At 32.4% G+C, this 15,909-nt stretch overlaps 2 non-coding genes across 2 annotated transcripts; one reads left to right on the forward strand and one right to left on the reverse strand.

The window, feature by feature from the left end:
• Positions 1-5,359: 5,359 nt before the first annotated feature.
• Positions 5,360-5,433, reverse strand: Smp_tRNA_02321_Pseudo_TTG.1.1. Its single transcript has one exon. It is a non-coding gene (tRNA).
• A 10,032-nt stretch (positions 5,434-15,465) lies between these two features.
• Smp_tRNA_02241_Leu_CAA.1.1 lies at positions 15,466-15,539 on the forward strand. Its single transcript has one exon. It is a non-coding gene (tRNA).
• Positions 15,540-15,909: the final 370 nt, after the last annotated feature.

The raw sequence follows: 15,909 nt of genomic DNA on the forward strand, positions 1-15,909 counted from the left end.
TTACTTTGATGATGATGATGATGACCTACTCTCACGTTTATCATCATCGTTATTGCACTTACAGTACTTAATCAGTCAGTCGATCATAATCAACATAGAATGTTGGACATATATTTGTATCAGTTTGAGTTGACACACCGAATAAGCACCATGTGATGTAATTATAAAGACAATATCAAAGTAGTAGAAAAGAATAAGTTCCCTGAGGATCCTGGAGCCCATGTGCACCATTAGTTTGGAATCAGGGTTTTCCAACTCCCATAGGTGAACTTCCCGTGTCCACCAACCCGTTTAAAGCACCGGACATTCGCTTTTCGTCCTCCCAATTTCGTAAACAACAGTAATGTCACGAGAAGGCAGTAATTAGGACTTCCCTGACAGAGGCTATATACGCGTGGCCATTTGAGAGTATTTCGAGAGGGAGAGCTAACTCTCCCCACTCTCGGCTGTACCAGGGCATTTGTTTTTAAAATATTTATTCACTGAATTAATTGTTGAGGTTTAAGTTTTTTTGTAAATTCAATTGTAATAGTAACTAGTTACACAGCTAATAATAACAATAATAATAATAATGTAATTATTGTTTAAATAAAATAAAACCATACACCCTATAGCCTAAGGTGTTTCCCTTCTTACTATGATACTAATTACGATAATGACCATAATAATAATAATAGAATATTCTGTGAAATTTCATAGTTATTATTGTAAGCATATGTTAATAGTATAAAAGGAAAGAATTCAAAAAAAGAAGTAGGTTAGTCAATGATTATTTTAATTAACCAATTAATTAGTTAATTAATTAATTAATTAGTTTCTCTTATCGCTTGTTATTGATACAAACTGTTTTTCAAACAATAATAATATTTTTTTATTGTGAACATATTCAATGAATGTTTTTAAAGAAGTAAATAGGTAATCTTAGATAGTATTGTTGTTGTTGTGGGGGTGGGGGCGGTTGTTGTTGTTAGGACAGTGTGTTTGTTGCTTTGAATAAAGAGTCAAGTAGAAGGAGTGGTTATAGATGTTAGAATATAAAGAACTATATACATGTGTGGATGTGCTTGTTCTTTTTATGGAATAATATAGATATGTTGTGTATATACTTATATACAAGTGTACAATGGTTATTATTATTTTTATCTAAGGATAAATTGCATATTCTTTTATTCTTTTGGTCATTTAATTAAAACAACCCTTAACAATTAAATAAAAGAAAAATGTATATTACACAATGTCAATTTAAGAAATTAATTAAATTTTTGAAAAAAAATAAATAAATGAGATTTTTATTTTAAAAAAAAACATAATTGACCTTTATTTTATTTTTTCCTCAAAACTATTCCCTCCTTCTTTAAACGAAAATAACAAGTAACTAATTATCATGGGTTTCTTTCTTTTATTTGATGATATAATTATTTTAAAAATATCAGAAGGGGGGGTTTGTGGAGATTTCAGTATTTTTTTATATTGTTGAAATCATAAGTTCAATTGAAGCTAGACCACCAAGGAAAACCTGGAAACACTGGACGGCCGTTTCTTCCTATTATGGGACTGAGCAGTGCACAACCACGATCCCGTCTCGTGAGTCTCACAATAGGACGAAACGGCCATCCAGTACTTCCAAGCTTACCATGGTGGTCTAGCTTCAATTGACGCATGATTTCAACTATGAAAATATCAAAAAAAATTCAGGTGGAGTTTTGTTCTCTAAGTTTGATTGATTGGTCGTGAAGCTTTTATTGTTCTTCTGAACAACATCATTAACATAAATTGAGGCTTGAAGTGTTTTTTGCTGATGATGTTGTTCAGAAGAAGGACCATCCAGCTCATAGAATAAAATTCAACATAAATCATTTACTTGAGCTACTAATCTTCTCCACTATTTCAATAAATACAGTTTCTATCCTTCTGTAAACAGACAATAATGATAAAAGCATCAATTGATTCATGATCTTAACTATTAAAATTAGGATAATATCCACAAAACCTCTTCTGATATTAATCAACATATGCTCCCTAGTGACTGACTTCAAGAGATATTTCCTGGACTTCTAGTGAGAAGCAGTGACCAGTGGAGTTCAACCGGGTCTGTTGTGAAATAGTAACTCACTGAAAACACTGGTTAATGTGTCGCTCAATTTCGTGGATTAGTTGAAGTTAGACATTGACACCGTTGGATGTCGGCTGACTCAGTGGTCTAGAGGTTAAGTGCTCACGCGCGAAACTGATAGGTCCTGGGTTAGAATCTTGCGAAGTGGGATCGTGGATGTGCACTGCTGAAGAGTACCACAATAGGACGAGTTGGCTATACAGTGCTTCCAGGTTTTCCATGGCTGTCTAGCTTCAATTGATTCATGATTTCAACTATTAAAATTACTATAATATCTACAAAATCCCTTCTGATAATAATAATAATCGGAGCGTTTTGTTTTCATGGTGCCTGTTTCATTTTTTTTTCTCAAAAGATTTAATTAATTAATTGATTAGCCACTTGATAGATTTATGTTTACATTTTTCCCCCCAATGTCAAATATTGAAAATTTTATGAGTTATAATGAAACTGTTAAAGTAGATTTCTTTCTTTATTTGTGATTTATCCTCTCATTTCATGTAGATATTTATCACTTTGATTTGACACTAACTGTTTTTCTCTGCTTACAAACATGAAAAATAGCTTTTAATCATCTTACTGAATAGTGTTGGTGTGTGTGTGTGTGCATGTATAGATATTTATATAATTTCAAAATGATTTTTATGGTAGACCAACAGTAAATGGAAGGTTGTTGCATTTTGAGATGATGTCAGTGACCACCCTCTTCTTCTTCTTGAAGACGAGTTAGCTGTTAAACACCATTGTATATCTCCACGTATATCATCGAACATAAATAATTAACGAGAAACGTTCGAACGGGCAAGCGTTGAAATCCTGACAACACCAAAATGACCAATGAATTTCGAGAAATTTGGCACTTATGTTAGTCACTAGTCGATAAACATATTTTTTTAGACGCACTCAATTTATCAACAAATTAGATAATTCATTAACGTTCACAAAGTCATGAATCGGATTGAAGAGGAAGATAATCAAAAGAAATGTGTAGAGATTGTCGGAGTAAAAGTGAAAATAACAACTAATCTAACTCTCAAGGTTGATAGAATATACTATTAGTAATTCTTTGTGGTGAACTTATCAAAGCTTCTGTCGGAAGTTTATACTAATGAAAACAATGAGAACTTCACAATTAAACCATCGACTTGGAGAACACAATCTCAATGAAAATTGTTGTGGTTAAGTGCTCTGGCTCAAGAGTGGTGGGTCGTAGGTTCGAGTCTCGCGAGGCGGGATCGTGGATGCGCACTGCTGAGGAGTTCCATAATAGAACGAAACGACCGTCCAGTGCTTCCAGGTTTTCCATGATGGTCTAGCTTCAATTGACTCATGATTTCAACTATTGAAAATTGTTGTCTTTAATGAAAAAGAAGAAGGACATGATTGTATGTTCATTCAATATTTAAATGACGTGTAATCCCTTTTTCATGAAACTCAGAAGTTGTTGACTTGATGCCTTATTTAATTATAGAGGTACATGTTTCAACGTCTCCATCCCTCCTTTAACCACAAGTACAAGTAACTAGTGTCCCCTAAAATACAAACTTATTTTCATAAGTTAAAGAATCTCTTAGATCTGTCCATTTTAATTATAAAATAGTTTCTAAAAAGATTTACAGGTCAATTTATTGTTTTCAATCAGTAATTTAGTACTGCACTATCATTAAAATGTAATGATAAGGAAGGGAGTGTATATACTCTTTAAGGTTTGACTATTTTGTAAAGGTATACTAATGTTCATTTGAGGAATAGCTGTAGTTAAGGGTAATAATAATTTACTAAAGTTTATATTTTAATTTGAAAATAATCAAATTATCTCTTTTAATGGCTATTATCATACACTATATTGTTTGTGTGAAGTTGTTCACCTTCTTTCTTGTCTATCATTGTTACTGTGCAAATATTCTGTACCATTAATGGCCAGTCCATTCCTAGAGATGCCTTTTATTATTATAGTTATTATTATTGTACTTTTTATTCATGAAGTAGTAGTAGTAGTGGTAGTTCTTTGTAACAGCTGTTGAAATAATATATATAAGTATATATGCGCACTGCCGAGGAGTCCCACAATAGGACGGAACGACCATCCAGTGCTTCCAGGTTTTCCTTGGTGGTCTAGCTTCAATTGACTCACGCTTGCAACTATGTAAATTTATTGTTAAGTTTCACTTGTTCTCACTTTTATTCCAAAATCTTCATTATCTCTGTCTCTAGTGTATCCATCCATCCATCCATCCATCCAATATTCTTCCGTAGTTTCTTTTTTTCCAATGACTCAGTCAATTTTGTAAGCCTAATTTTTTCTTGCTCTCTCTCTCTCTCTTTGTATATCCCTCCTACTACTGAACTTGTTTATACCTGTTTGTTTCTGTATACATAGATGATACATTTCAAACAAATTTCATAGTCATTCATGCATGTATATATCTGGTGTAAATATCTTTTTTTGGATTTGTTTACATCGCCTACACTTACATTTTAGTGTATTAATAATGTAGATGAATAATGAATAAATTGTCCAACTTATTATTCTATGAATAAACCCAGAGAGATTGAGAGAGAAAGAGATTTACATCTGCATTTTCATGTGCACATATTGTTCCAGGTCTTGGAAATGGATAACAGCTGGTTAAGTAGTCTATTTATTATTGAACAAGTAATTAAGTAAGTCAGTAAGTAGGATGATGAATATTCCGGATAAATAACTATGAAACAGTTCATAATGAAGTAGGGATTATGGAATTTTCATCTCTCTGTATCTTATATAACTACTTATTACTGTAAAATATGGTTGTATGTATTTCATTGAACTAAACAAATTTAAGATTTTATATACACAGAGGTTTAGATTCGATTTGAACACTTCAGGATGATGAAGGGAATCAATCAGTTGTTAACATACAAACATCAAGCTGATTGTCACTTATTCAAGATTCATTTGTTACTAGTGTTTAATGTTCTTGTGGAAAAATGTAATCCTATATTAACATTAAACGTAGACTTTAGGACATTCAGTAATTTAAATTAATTTGGTATTGTTTAGTTGAATCTTCCCATTGATATTTAGGACTGTAATTGATTAGTCTCTTATTGGTATATGTACATACTGTGTGTATTGCTTCGATCTAGCCTCAACTCCCAAGCATTATAAGCATAGATTGATAGTGGCTAGCAATGAAATCGAGGACGCGTGTTTCGTCCTATTTTTGACTGGTCAGCTGGATGTCCCTGCATCTGAGAGTTGATGGTCACTCTGGGACTCGAACCCAGTACCATTCGCTTCAAACGTTATCGCGTTATCCACTTAGCTACTAACAATCCGCACAGTATGCACATATGCCAATAAGAGACTGATCAATTGCAGTCCTAAACATCAATGGGAAGATTCAAACAAACAATACTAAGTGAAGGGGGTTTTGTGGAGATTTTAGTAATTTTATATAGTTGAAATCATGAGTCAATTGAATGTTGGATTGTAGTAGTGTATGTAAAAAACAGTCTGTTTAGTATTTTGAAGAAAAAGAACTAATTTAATTTTAGGTCTACACTTCCACAAAGTGTTGAGACCAAGATTTATGCATCTGGATTTGTAGTTTAAGGTACAATTATTACCAAGAATTTGATGTGTAAATCATCAGCCAACTGATTCTAACCTAATTTTATCCTTTATGTGAACAGGTGATTGGTGTCATTAGTCTTCATACAAAAAGTGTCGCTTCAAAGTCAAGCAGTCAAATTGAATTGATTATAACTTGATGATTCATTAGTAAGGGTTTTTAATCTTCGTATATTTGGTATGTAGATACCAAGATCTCTCACGATGTACATATGACAACAGAGATTGACCATTTACTATCCTGAATACCGACCAAGGGAAATCTTTAATGTAAAACATTCATACCCAGACTCAGTAGCTTAGTGAGAAACGTGTTGAGCCTTTAAAGAGAAAGGTACTGGATTAAAGTCTCAATGTATTTATCAACATTGGAATCCAGATTAATCTTCCTGAAGAGTTCCAACCACGACGAAACACACATCCCCAGTTCTGCTACTAGCCATATATTAAGTACAATAAAGATTTAGTAGACCATGGTATATTACTAACTCAAGAAATCAACAATGTATTGTACACTAAACAACAAACTTTTTGAATATATATAGATTCAGCATAGACTTGTTGAGACTGTTAAATTTAGATTAATATGATGAATGAATCAATATTAGACCGCTATTGAAAATCTGTAAGCACTAGACGGTTGTTTTTCCCGGTATGAGACTCCTTAGCAGTGCTTCCAAGTTTTCACTAATTGGTCTAACATTGATTCGTTTTTTTTTATGGTGCACTATACCAATAGATGACACAACAACATTGATAATTTAACTTGACTTTGATTTCAACTTTATGCTCGATTTAACTTCAGTTATCCTCTACAAAGTTCTTTTTTTTTCTCCTAACTTTAAAGTAACAATAAAAAGTCTTAATTATAATAAAGTGAATTCAGAAAAGAAAAAAAAAGGAAACTCTTTTCTGCACAAAAAGGTGTCTTATGTCATTTACTTTTCTCTTCTTTTTTTCTCCTCCCTTCTACTTAATTTAATCTTTTCAAAAAAGTGGATCAGATTACCACGTCATGTCATTTGACTCTTTTTTTTTGTTGTTGTCGTTATTTATTTATGAAATGATTTGTTGTTGTTTTTTCTTCCATTTACCTTCTTACTCTTGGTATAACTCCAACATTGATACTCATTATCCTTATATTAGTCTCTTTGTTTACATTTTTCTCTTATAACCCACCTTGTCCTTATCACATAATCATTGTCATCTTAATGTTACTTCATCAATGTTGTAATTTCCTTTTCACCCTCCCCCCTCCCTTTCATCTCTATATGAATTACCTGAAGTGTATTAGCTTTTTACATATTATGTAATATTTACACTTGAGTATATAGAGTTATGATAATTGTTAATATATTTAAATAGATTTTCGCTTGATTAACTCTATGTCAGAATATACAAATACTCAATGTTGGAGCTAACAAACAGCAGCAGCAACAGCAATATACACGACTTTCCACTGTTATGTTATTGTCGTTGTTGTTATGTTTCTTTGAAAGATAAAATGAGTAGTAAAATAAGTAGTCTATCAAATATGACATTATATTATATGTATGTTTTCTATTATGACTTTATAGGGTTCGTTTGAAATCAACAAAAAAAAGATCTTTTCTATGAAATAGAAATGTCTAACTAAATAAAGAGATTGAAGTAATTATGATTTTAGTAAATGTTACATTTTGCACACAAACACACACACATACCTATAGAGAAAAATTAATTTTTATGTATTAAACTAGTCAGTTAGAGAGATTGATAGAGAGAGAGAGAGAGAGGGTTATGGATGGATGGATGATTTAATATAGAGCTAATAACAATGATAGTTACATTTTATAATCCATTCTGATTGACAGTTTTAATGTGATAATGTCAATTCCCTTTGTTTAAATGAAATAGCACTTCTTTTTTTTTGGCGCGTCTGTTGAATATACATACATATAGATATACATACTTGCTCTCTTCCAATGTTTTTCATATTTTGTGTATACGTTCATGTGTAAATTCCTTTATTCACGTATTTCGCTTTTGATTTATAAGACAATATACACTGTACAGTAACAGGATATCTGAAACTTCACCAAGGAAACTTATACAGAATAGTCAAGATTTTCATGAATTCCATTGCTGTTAGTTTGTTTATATTATTGAAGAAGTAGATTTCAAGTAGATTTACCACATATGAAAAGTAATTATAATGAGATGAGAAAATTAGCTAATTTATAACGTTACATTAAAGTGGTGTTCTTGTATGTGTGTGTGTAGGTGTAGGTGTTCGTTCATTAAGGAACACATGCATGCATAGATATACACATGTATACACACACACACATATACCCCAAGCAAAATGTCATACGTAGTTAAAATAAATAAATAAATTTGTTACATGATTTTGTAATTTATGAGTCCTCTGATTTATGAAAATAAGGAAATAACGAATATTAATAATAATAATAATAATAATAATAATAGTGGTTACATACAAATAAACACAAGCCTGTCAAATTGCTGATTCATTTTTTTGTTTAGTAAAGGGAGGAGAGTATAACAATATAGCAAAGAGATAGAAGGCAATTGATCTTTATTTATTTATTTTTCTATTATTTATTATTATTATTATTATTTTGTGATGAGACAATTATTTCTCTTCTTATAAGCAAAGATGAATAGTGGCTAGCAGTGAAATCCAGTTTGACGCACGTTTCATCCTATTTAGGACTTGTCAGATGGATATATCTGCATCTGAGAGTTGATGTTCACTCTAGGACTCGAACCCAGTACCTTTCGCTTCAAACGCCATCGCGTTATACACTTAGCTACTGAGTTCTGATAGCCACTTGTTTGTGCAATGGGATGAAGTTTAAATTCACTTCGTATGGTTTGTTTGTATCTTCCCAGTTGCAGTATTAAACACCAATGGGAAGATACAAACAAACAATACTAAGTGAATTTATTTTTTCTTTTGTTCAGATTATATTTGTGTTACTGTTAATAGTTTTTTTTTCATGTTCGTTTTCAGTTTCAAGTAATTTTAATTGTCACATTCCATATGACTAGTGGTAACAAAGTTTTATTTTTGAATAAGTTACATTAACAATGATATGAATTAATTTTTTTCTAATTGTGATCTTGAGTGCTGTTAGATATATGAGGGCAGTTTTCACTTCCCGGTCGCCCACACCACGGAAGGGTCCTTCTAGAGGTACTCGAAAAGGAAATTGGGTTAGAAGTGGTCTTAATGACCTGAGAGCGTGACCGCAGTGCCCAAGGGACAGCTGCTTGGAGCCGGTCTTTTTGTGGGGGACTTTTGACGTGTTAGCTCCGTTCTTCAAAGGACCTTACCGCCGGAGACGGATATCCGTGGGATAAGGCGAGGTGTGCATTTTTAGGGTCGACCTTTTCTAACCCCTTCCCCCCTTGTGGGAAGGCAGCATCGCTGTTATGTTAGTTGTCTGAAGGAAACACCTTACTGCCGTCACACCTCTGTACAGTCAACAGTACGACTTCGCCTTCGGACCTTGGATTTTCTGCTTTTAATCTTACCGCTCTTCAACCGACCTGTCTGGCATGGTAGGACCTTGAAGGGCGATTGTTCCAACCAGTATAGCTCGATTGGTTCTTTACGATAGGGAAGCCTGACCACCACGTCAATTTAGGAGCAACGTCGGGATTCTTTTCTAATAATCAATATCAATATTATACCCGTCAAACATGTTGGAGGCTAACTGAATTCAGTTATTCAATTAATAACACATTGGGCAAATTGGAACAAAAAATATTGAAGTTCAATATCTAGTGTGTGTATTATCAATGGAATTCAGATACGTTTAATTGATGAGTCTTGAATAGTACTGGGTTTTATTGTTAGTCACTTTCTGTCTATTGTACATTATTTTAATTATCTCACTAGTGATGATGATTAGTAAAGTTTTATCAAAGAATCACCCTTAGTCATAACAGATCTGAAATATATAGTCTTGATATACTAGTCTTCACTGTTTAAAAACTTCGAAACTCTGATAATTAACCGGGTTAGACTTTCAAAGTCAGTTGTTATCTTTGCTGAGATGCCTTTTCTAGACTGTTTGGTTATAGAAATCTATCAATATGATAAAGTAAATAATAATCATGAAACTCAATTATCTGAAAGTTACTTAATAAGTTTATATAGATTATGATGCTTGTTTGGCAACACATAAAAATTTGAACATATCAGGACTTTAGTAAAACTGCACATCATTTTTTTGTGTGTAAGGAGTGTGATATTCTCGCGGCACAAAAACAGATATAGGTGGTTTTCTTAGAATAGTACTCCCCAAAGTCTTAAACTCAAAATGTGATCCAGAAGATAGAACAAATGAAAGTCAATAAATTGAATTCTATGGTAGTTCGAGACCAGAGTAGGTTTATGTGGCATTTCTGTCTTCGAAATTCTGCATCCTATGTGCCTATTGGTTTGAAACAAGAACTTCTCAATTTTATCAGGCTCATCACTAGTGTCTAGAGTAACATTGTTCAGACAATGTTTGTTTACTTTGCTATTCTCTTTTTTGCGTGAACAACCACAATTGACACTTAAATATAGTGTTTTATTTATGGACCTTTCTATGTTGGGGGATAAAATTTGTAAACAGACTGAATCGATGCAATGTTTACAATAGAGAAATGCAGATAATTCATAAATGTAAACAAAACCTTGTTATGTTTTCTTAATAAATTTAGCAATTATTGTTTTAATAAGCGATTAAACTTTTTAAAATGTTCTTCTTACGTTATATCATAGTCGAATTACTTTCAAAATGATAAAGAATCGATATAAAGTTGTGGAGATTGTTGAGTTTTTATTAAGATCAGGTATCGATTAATGTTAGACCATCATTAAAAATCTGGATTCGAACCCGGACGCGGAGTCTCAAATGAGCACTGTTCAGGAATTTCATACTAGGAAGAAACGGTCGTTCAGGGCTTCCAGATGGTGATCTAACATTCATTGGTTCATGATATCAATAACAATATAGAATGTTGTTTTCAGTAACTTCATCTTCAGGCTTTCCACAATTATCAGTTCGTTAATATTTGATGATAGTAGATAAGATATTAAGATCTACTCATAGAAAACTTATTCTTGAATTGATTAGTTTCATAGATTGATAAATACTCATATTGATCGCTCACAGATCAGTAACAACTGATATCATGTTTTTTTTAAGTCCTTAGTCTTGTGATTTAATTGTATCAATTAAACTGTGACATAGTCGCTAGTCTAAGTTATCTGTTAACATATGGACTATGTCGTGAAATTAAGTGGTGGGAGATAGTTGACATGAAATTCCTGAATCTAGGTTTGCTATACTGACAACTAATCAGATAATATAACCACTGAAAACCAGTACTTTGAACATGAAACCTCGATTTCTTTCATAGCACCAAGAATATAGAAAGGCTGGTTCTAAATCAAGATTTATTTCACGTCTCAAAAAACACTACAACCATTTTAGGCAAATATACTCATGTTTACATAGATATTTTGCAACTTCTCAACAATTACCGCCAAACTCATGCTCTATGTTACTGCTGAACACGAAATTCACATTAAAATAATGCCGAAATTACATTGGATTAAAAAGAATACCACATTAATCAATTATCATACTGAATTAAAAACGGAAGTTATACTAAACGTAATGCGTTAAATTATGGTCTTTAGTTTTTTATCCCATACTGACAAAATATCCACAATGTTATGACTATAATTGGATGGTTAGGGAACTTCTTCTTTTTTGTGAATAAACGAACAGTTTTGACAAGGAACGGTTAGCTTCTTAACTTAGTAGAACTTTTTCTTAAAAAGTGCCTATTCATGCATATTTTGTACCTAAGAAAAGTTCTTTCTTGTTCGAATGATATGAATGTATAGATATATATATGTGTACATGTGTGTATAAACTTAAGAAAATTAGCTTTTTGACTGACATCTGCTCCTACTTACATTAGTAGTATCTACCTACCAATCCACCTACTTACCTACATGTGTGTTTACCCTGTATATATATGTAAAAGATATTTATAGCCTAAATTTAACAAGAAGACACTTTACTATTCATCTATCCATAGAATACACTTGAATTGTATTTACACAGAATGAAGAATAGTTGGTTGGTAAAAAAAACAAAAAAACAAAGTCGAACTAAAATTTCATATTTCCAACTGTTCATAATTAGTTGACCAGGTTTTTCTATGTCTCTGTGTATATGCTTTATAAGGGTATATATATATTCAATCCATGCCTATATATGTGTTGGTGAATATTTTCCTTTTTGTATAATCTCTCATATCTGTTATTGAAATTGCATTGAAATTTAGTCATCTCATTTGAAACTATGATCAAAAGTAAAATTCACTGAATTCCACTGCTAGCCACTATCCATCTTTGCTTACCATGCTTATGATCAAAAGTGTTTCCTCTTCTAATTGAATCATCATCTTTACCTCAGTGATAGAAAAAAACAAGTATCAGCAATCCTTTTGATTCCATCTCCTCTTTCTCTCTCTCTCTATCAATATAATACTGAAAACAGATTAAAAGCTGTATGCTTGTATATGTGTATGTATGATATTTTTTTTTCTATATGTTTATTAATATTTATGTATCTATAAGGATAACAACAACACCACCACCAACAACAACAACAACAAAAAGAAGTAATCAGAAGTGCGAAAAATAAACATTGTTACATATCAATCTTTTATCCTTTCTGTTATTTATTCTGAAGCTGTTTTTTTTATTTTTATATACTTGAATGTTCAAGTAAACACATACACATACATACATACATACATACATACATACATAGATATACATTTAGGGGGGTATAGTTTATCCCTCTCTGTCACTTTTACTTAAAACCTTCCTTTTTCCCTTCTCACCTCAAAGTTCATTTATTAACGATTCTTCCATCGTTCTCTTACTCTCTCTCTCTCTCTCACTCTTTCTCTTTGTGTGTGGTACTTTATCTGGTTTTTTTTTTAAAAAACTAACCACCCATCTTAATATCGTTTTTTTTTCTTTTTCAAAAAATTAATCAGTTTTTCTTAAGATTAAATTTTCATTTATCTTCTTATGAAAGATACCCATCTCCATATATATAGATAGATATATACAAACACATATGTTTATACTTATAGACTTATAGTGTACTCTATATGCAATGAACTACCATTCATACATTTTTTTATCCTTAGTTCCAGTAAAAGGAAGAATTCAGTTTGATAATTTTTTGATTTTTATCAGATATGTGTACATACATACACACATACATCCATACATAGTTACATATGTGCAATGAAACTGTCCTTTTTTTTCCTTTATCCATTCATTTTTTTTCTTTTTATAATTATTAATGTTACACATACATAAATGTCAATCTTTTTAAATTAAGGTGACAATTTATTCTTTTTATCAATTTAGTACAATATTTTACCCTCGCCTCCACCCCCCCCTATATTATTATTGTAGCCTTTTATATATACGTTTATCATCTATTTTTGTTTGTCTATCTATTTCCATTTTTTTTTCTTTTTTTTCTGGAAAAGAAAGTTTTACTGATGATAAAATAGTGTTGATAAGATAGTTTTAATATAATTACTTGTGTTTCTCATCTTTATTATCCTAAATAGACGTTCTCATTATATATATGGCAAACATTACGGTCATTTAGCAGTATGAATACAGTACACACACATATACGCATAAGGTAACCTTTCCTTATTAGCATCAACAATCTTAAATGTATGACTATTATTATAAGTGTTCACATGGTTTGTTTTCATTTCATTCTTATTCAAATGAATGAAAAACAAATAGACTTCAATCAACTTACTGGTTTCATTTATTTATTTATTCATTACTACTATGCACAATTATAATTGTGTTGACTTTTAATGGCGGAAAAAAAACAAAACTTTTATTGAATCTGTATATCTGTATGTATGTATGTATGTATGTATGTGTGTGTGATAGTTCAGTTTGTTTATCAATTATATTTTCATTGTTGAAATCACGAGTCAATTGATGCTAGACCATCATGGAAAATTTGGAAGCACTGGACGGCCGTTTCGTCCTATCATGGGACTCCTCAGCGGCAGTGCGCATCCACGATCCCGCACTCATGAGATTCGAACCCAGAACCTACCAGTCTCGCGCCATAGCACTTAACCGATAGACCACTGAGTCGGCCGGCATCCAACGGTGTTAATCTCTAACTTCAACTAATCCACTGGTAAATGTATTTGAATGAGAATTTTGTTATACAGTAATGTAGTCGACAATGGTAACGGATATCGCTATCAGCCACCGATGGAGGTGCTCGATTCTCGAGCACATGTACATTCGTGCGGGAACGTATCTGTCTGCGTCTTACTGGACGTAGAAAAGACACTGCAGGGAAACCTTTTAGGGTCCTACTACTATATGTAGATTTGGTATTGTGTGAGTTTCTGACTCCCCAGATTCTTTGACTATATGAGGAGACTATTGTTAAAGTGTCATTTACTAGTTGTTTAGTCCACAAAGTTTGCCTACATCCTGTTTCGTATCAGAATAATCACCGAATCGTTTTTAATTCGGAATAAGCATAGGGTATGTCTAAACAGAATATAAAAATACTCTGTTCGATGTTATTTATCAATAACAACAGTAAACTTACTCAACTAATTTGATTATTATATTGCTAGATAATAGACAGTAGTAGTATCCTATTTGAAACTTATCCCGGTTAGATGTACCTACTTGCTTCCAGCGTTGATGTTCATAATGAGGTTTCAACTCAGATGACGAATCCAGATATCAATCATTTGGTACAAATAAATGTATTTGAATGAGAATTTCATTGTACTGTAATGTAGTCGACAATGGTAACGGATATTTGTTATTTTTTAGTAAAATAACACAGGTTACTTACTTAAGTTTACTCTTTCACCTTGTCCCTTTCATTGGAGGAGGATGATAGGCTGCTGATCAGTACCAACACTAGTACAATCTTTATTTTGTGTTCTTAAAAAACACTTTCTTTTCTTTAGAGACTGACCAATTGCAGTCCTAACAAATCGATGGGAATATTCAAACAAACAATACTGAATGAATTTAAACTTCACCCTATCGCACAAACAAGTGGCTATCAGGACTCAGTGGCCAAGTGGATAACGCGATGGCGTTTGAAGCGAGGGTACTGGGTTCGAGTCCTAGAGTGAACATCAACTCTCAGATGCAGATATATCCATCTGACAAGTCCTAAATAGGGCGAAACTCGCGTCAAACTGGATTCCACTGCTAGCCACTATCCATCTCTGCTTACCATGCTTGTGAATTAAGGCTATATCGAGGCAATACGCACAGTATGCACATATGCCAATTAGAGACTGACCAGTTGCAGTCCTAACAAATCGATGGGAAGATTCAAACAAACAATACTGAATGAATTTCTTTTTTACGTTCATAATGATACAATAGTGATGGTAAATAACATTTTAGTCATTACATGAAATATTCTTTTCTCTTCATTTTCTTCAAAATCTTCGATTAAGAATTTCCGTAAACACGCATATTTCTGCAACGATTAATAATTTTCAAAGTTGAGTTCACGAGTCGAGTGTGAGACAGTTATACAACTCAGACTATGAATGAAAGTTTGCGCAAGATCAAAGATTGATCGAAGTTTGACATTAACACTATTGGGTCCCAGTTCAGTGGTCTAGAGGTTAAGAGTTCGTGCGCAAGACCGAAAGTTCTGGGTTCGAGTCCCACATGCAGAATTGTGGGTGCGCACTGCTGAAGAGTCCCATAATAAGACGAAACGGTTATGCAATGCTTCCAGGTTTTCAGTGATGATCTAGCTTAGATTGGCTCATAAATTCAACTACAGAAATACTACAATCTCTACAAATCCCCTAAATTGATAATTAATAATTTGTGTGAAATCTTGTCTTTTAACGTCTTTTATCCAATCAGTAACTATGATTTTGTTTATTGTAAGCACCTAAACTTTTACTCATTTTTATAAATATAAATATTGTGTCATTTATGATTGAAATCGGTTGTTTACAATTAGGATTTTTCCATGGTTTTTCTGGTACATTTATTTACTTAATTATTTGTGTTTGTTTTTTGTTTCATTGGTTTTCTCTC

The sequence above is a fragment of the Schistosoma mansoni genome, chromosome 6, assembly GCF_000237925.1.
Source record: "Schistosoma mansoni strain Puerto Rico chromosome 6, complete genome".
Lineage (NCBI taxonomy): Eukaryota > Metazoa > Platyhelminthes > Trematoda > Strigeidida > Schistosomatidae > Schistosoma > Schistosoma mansoni.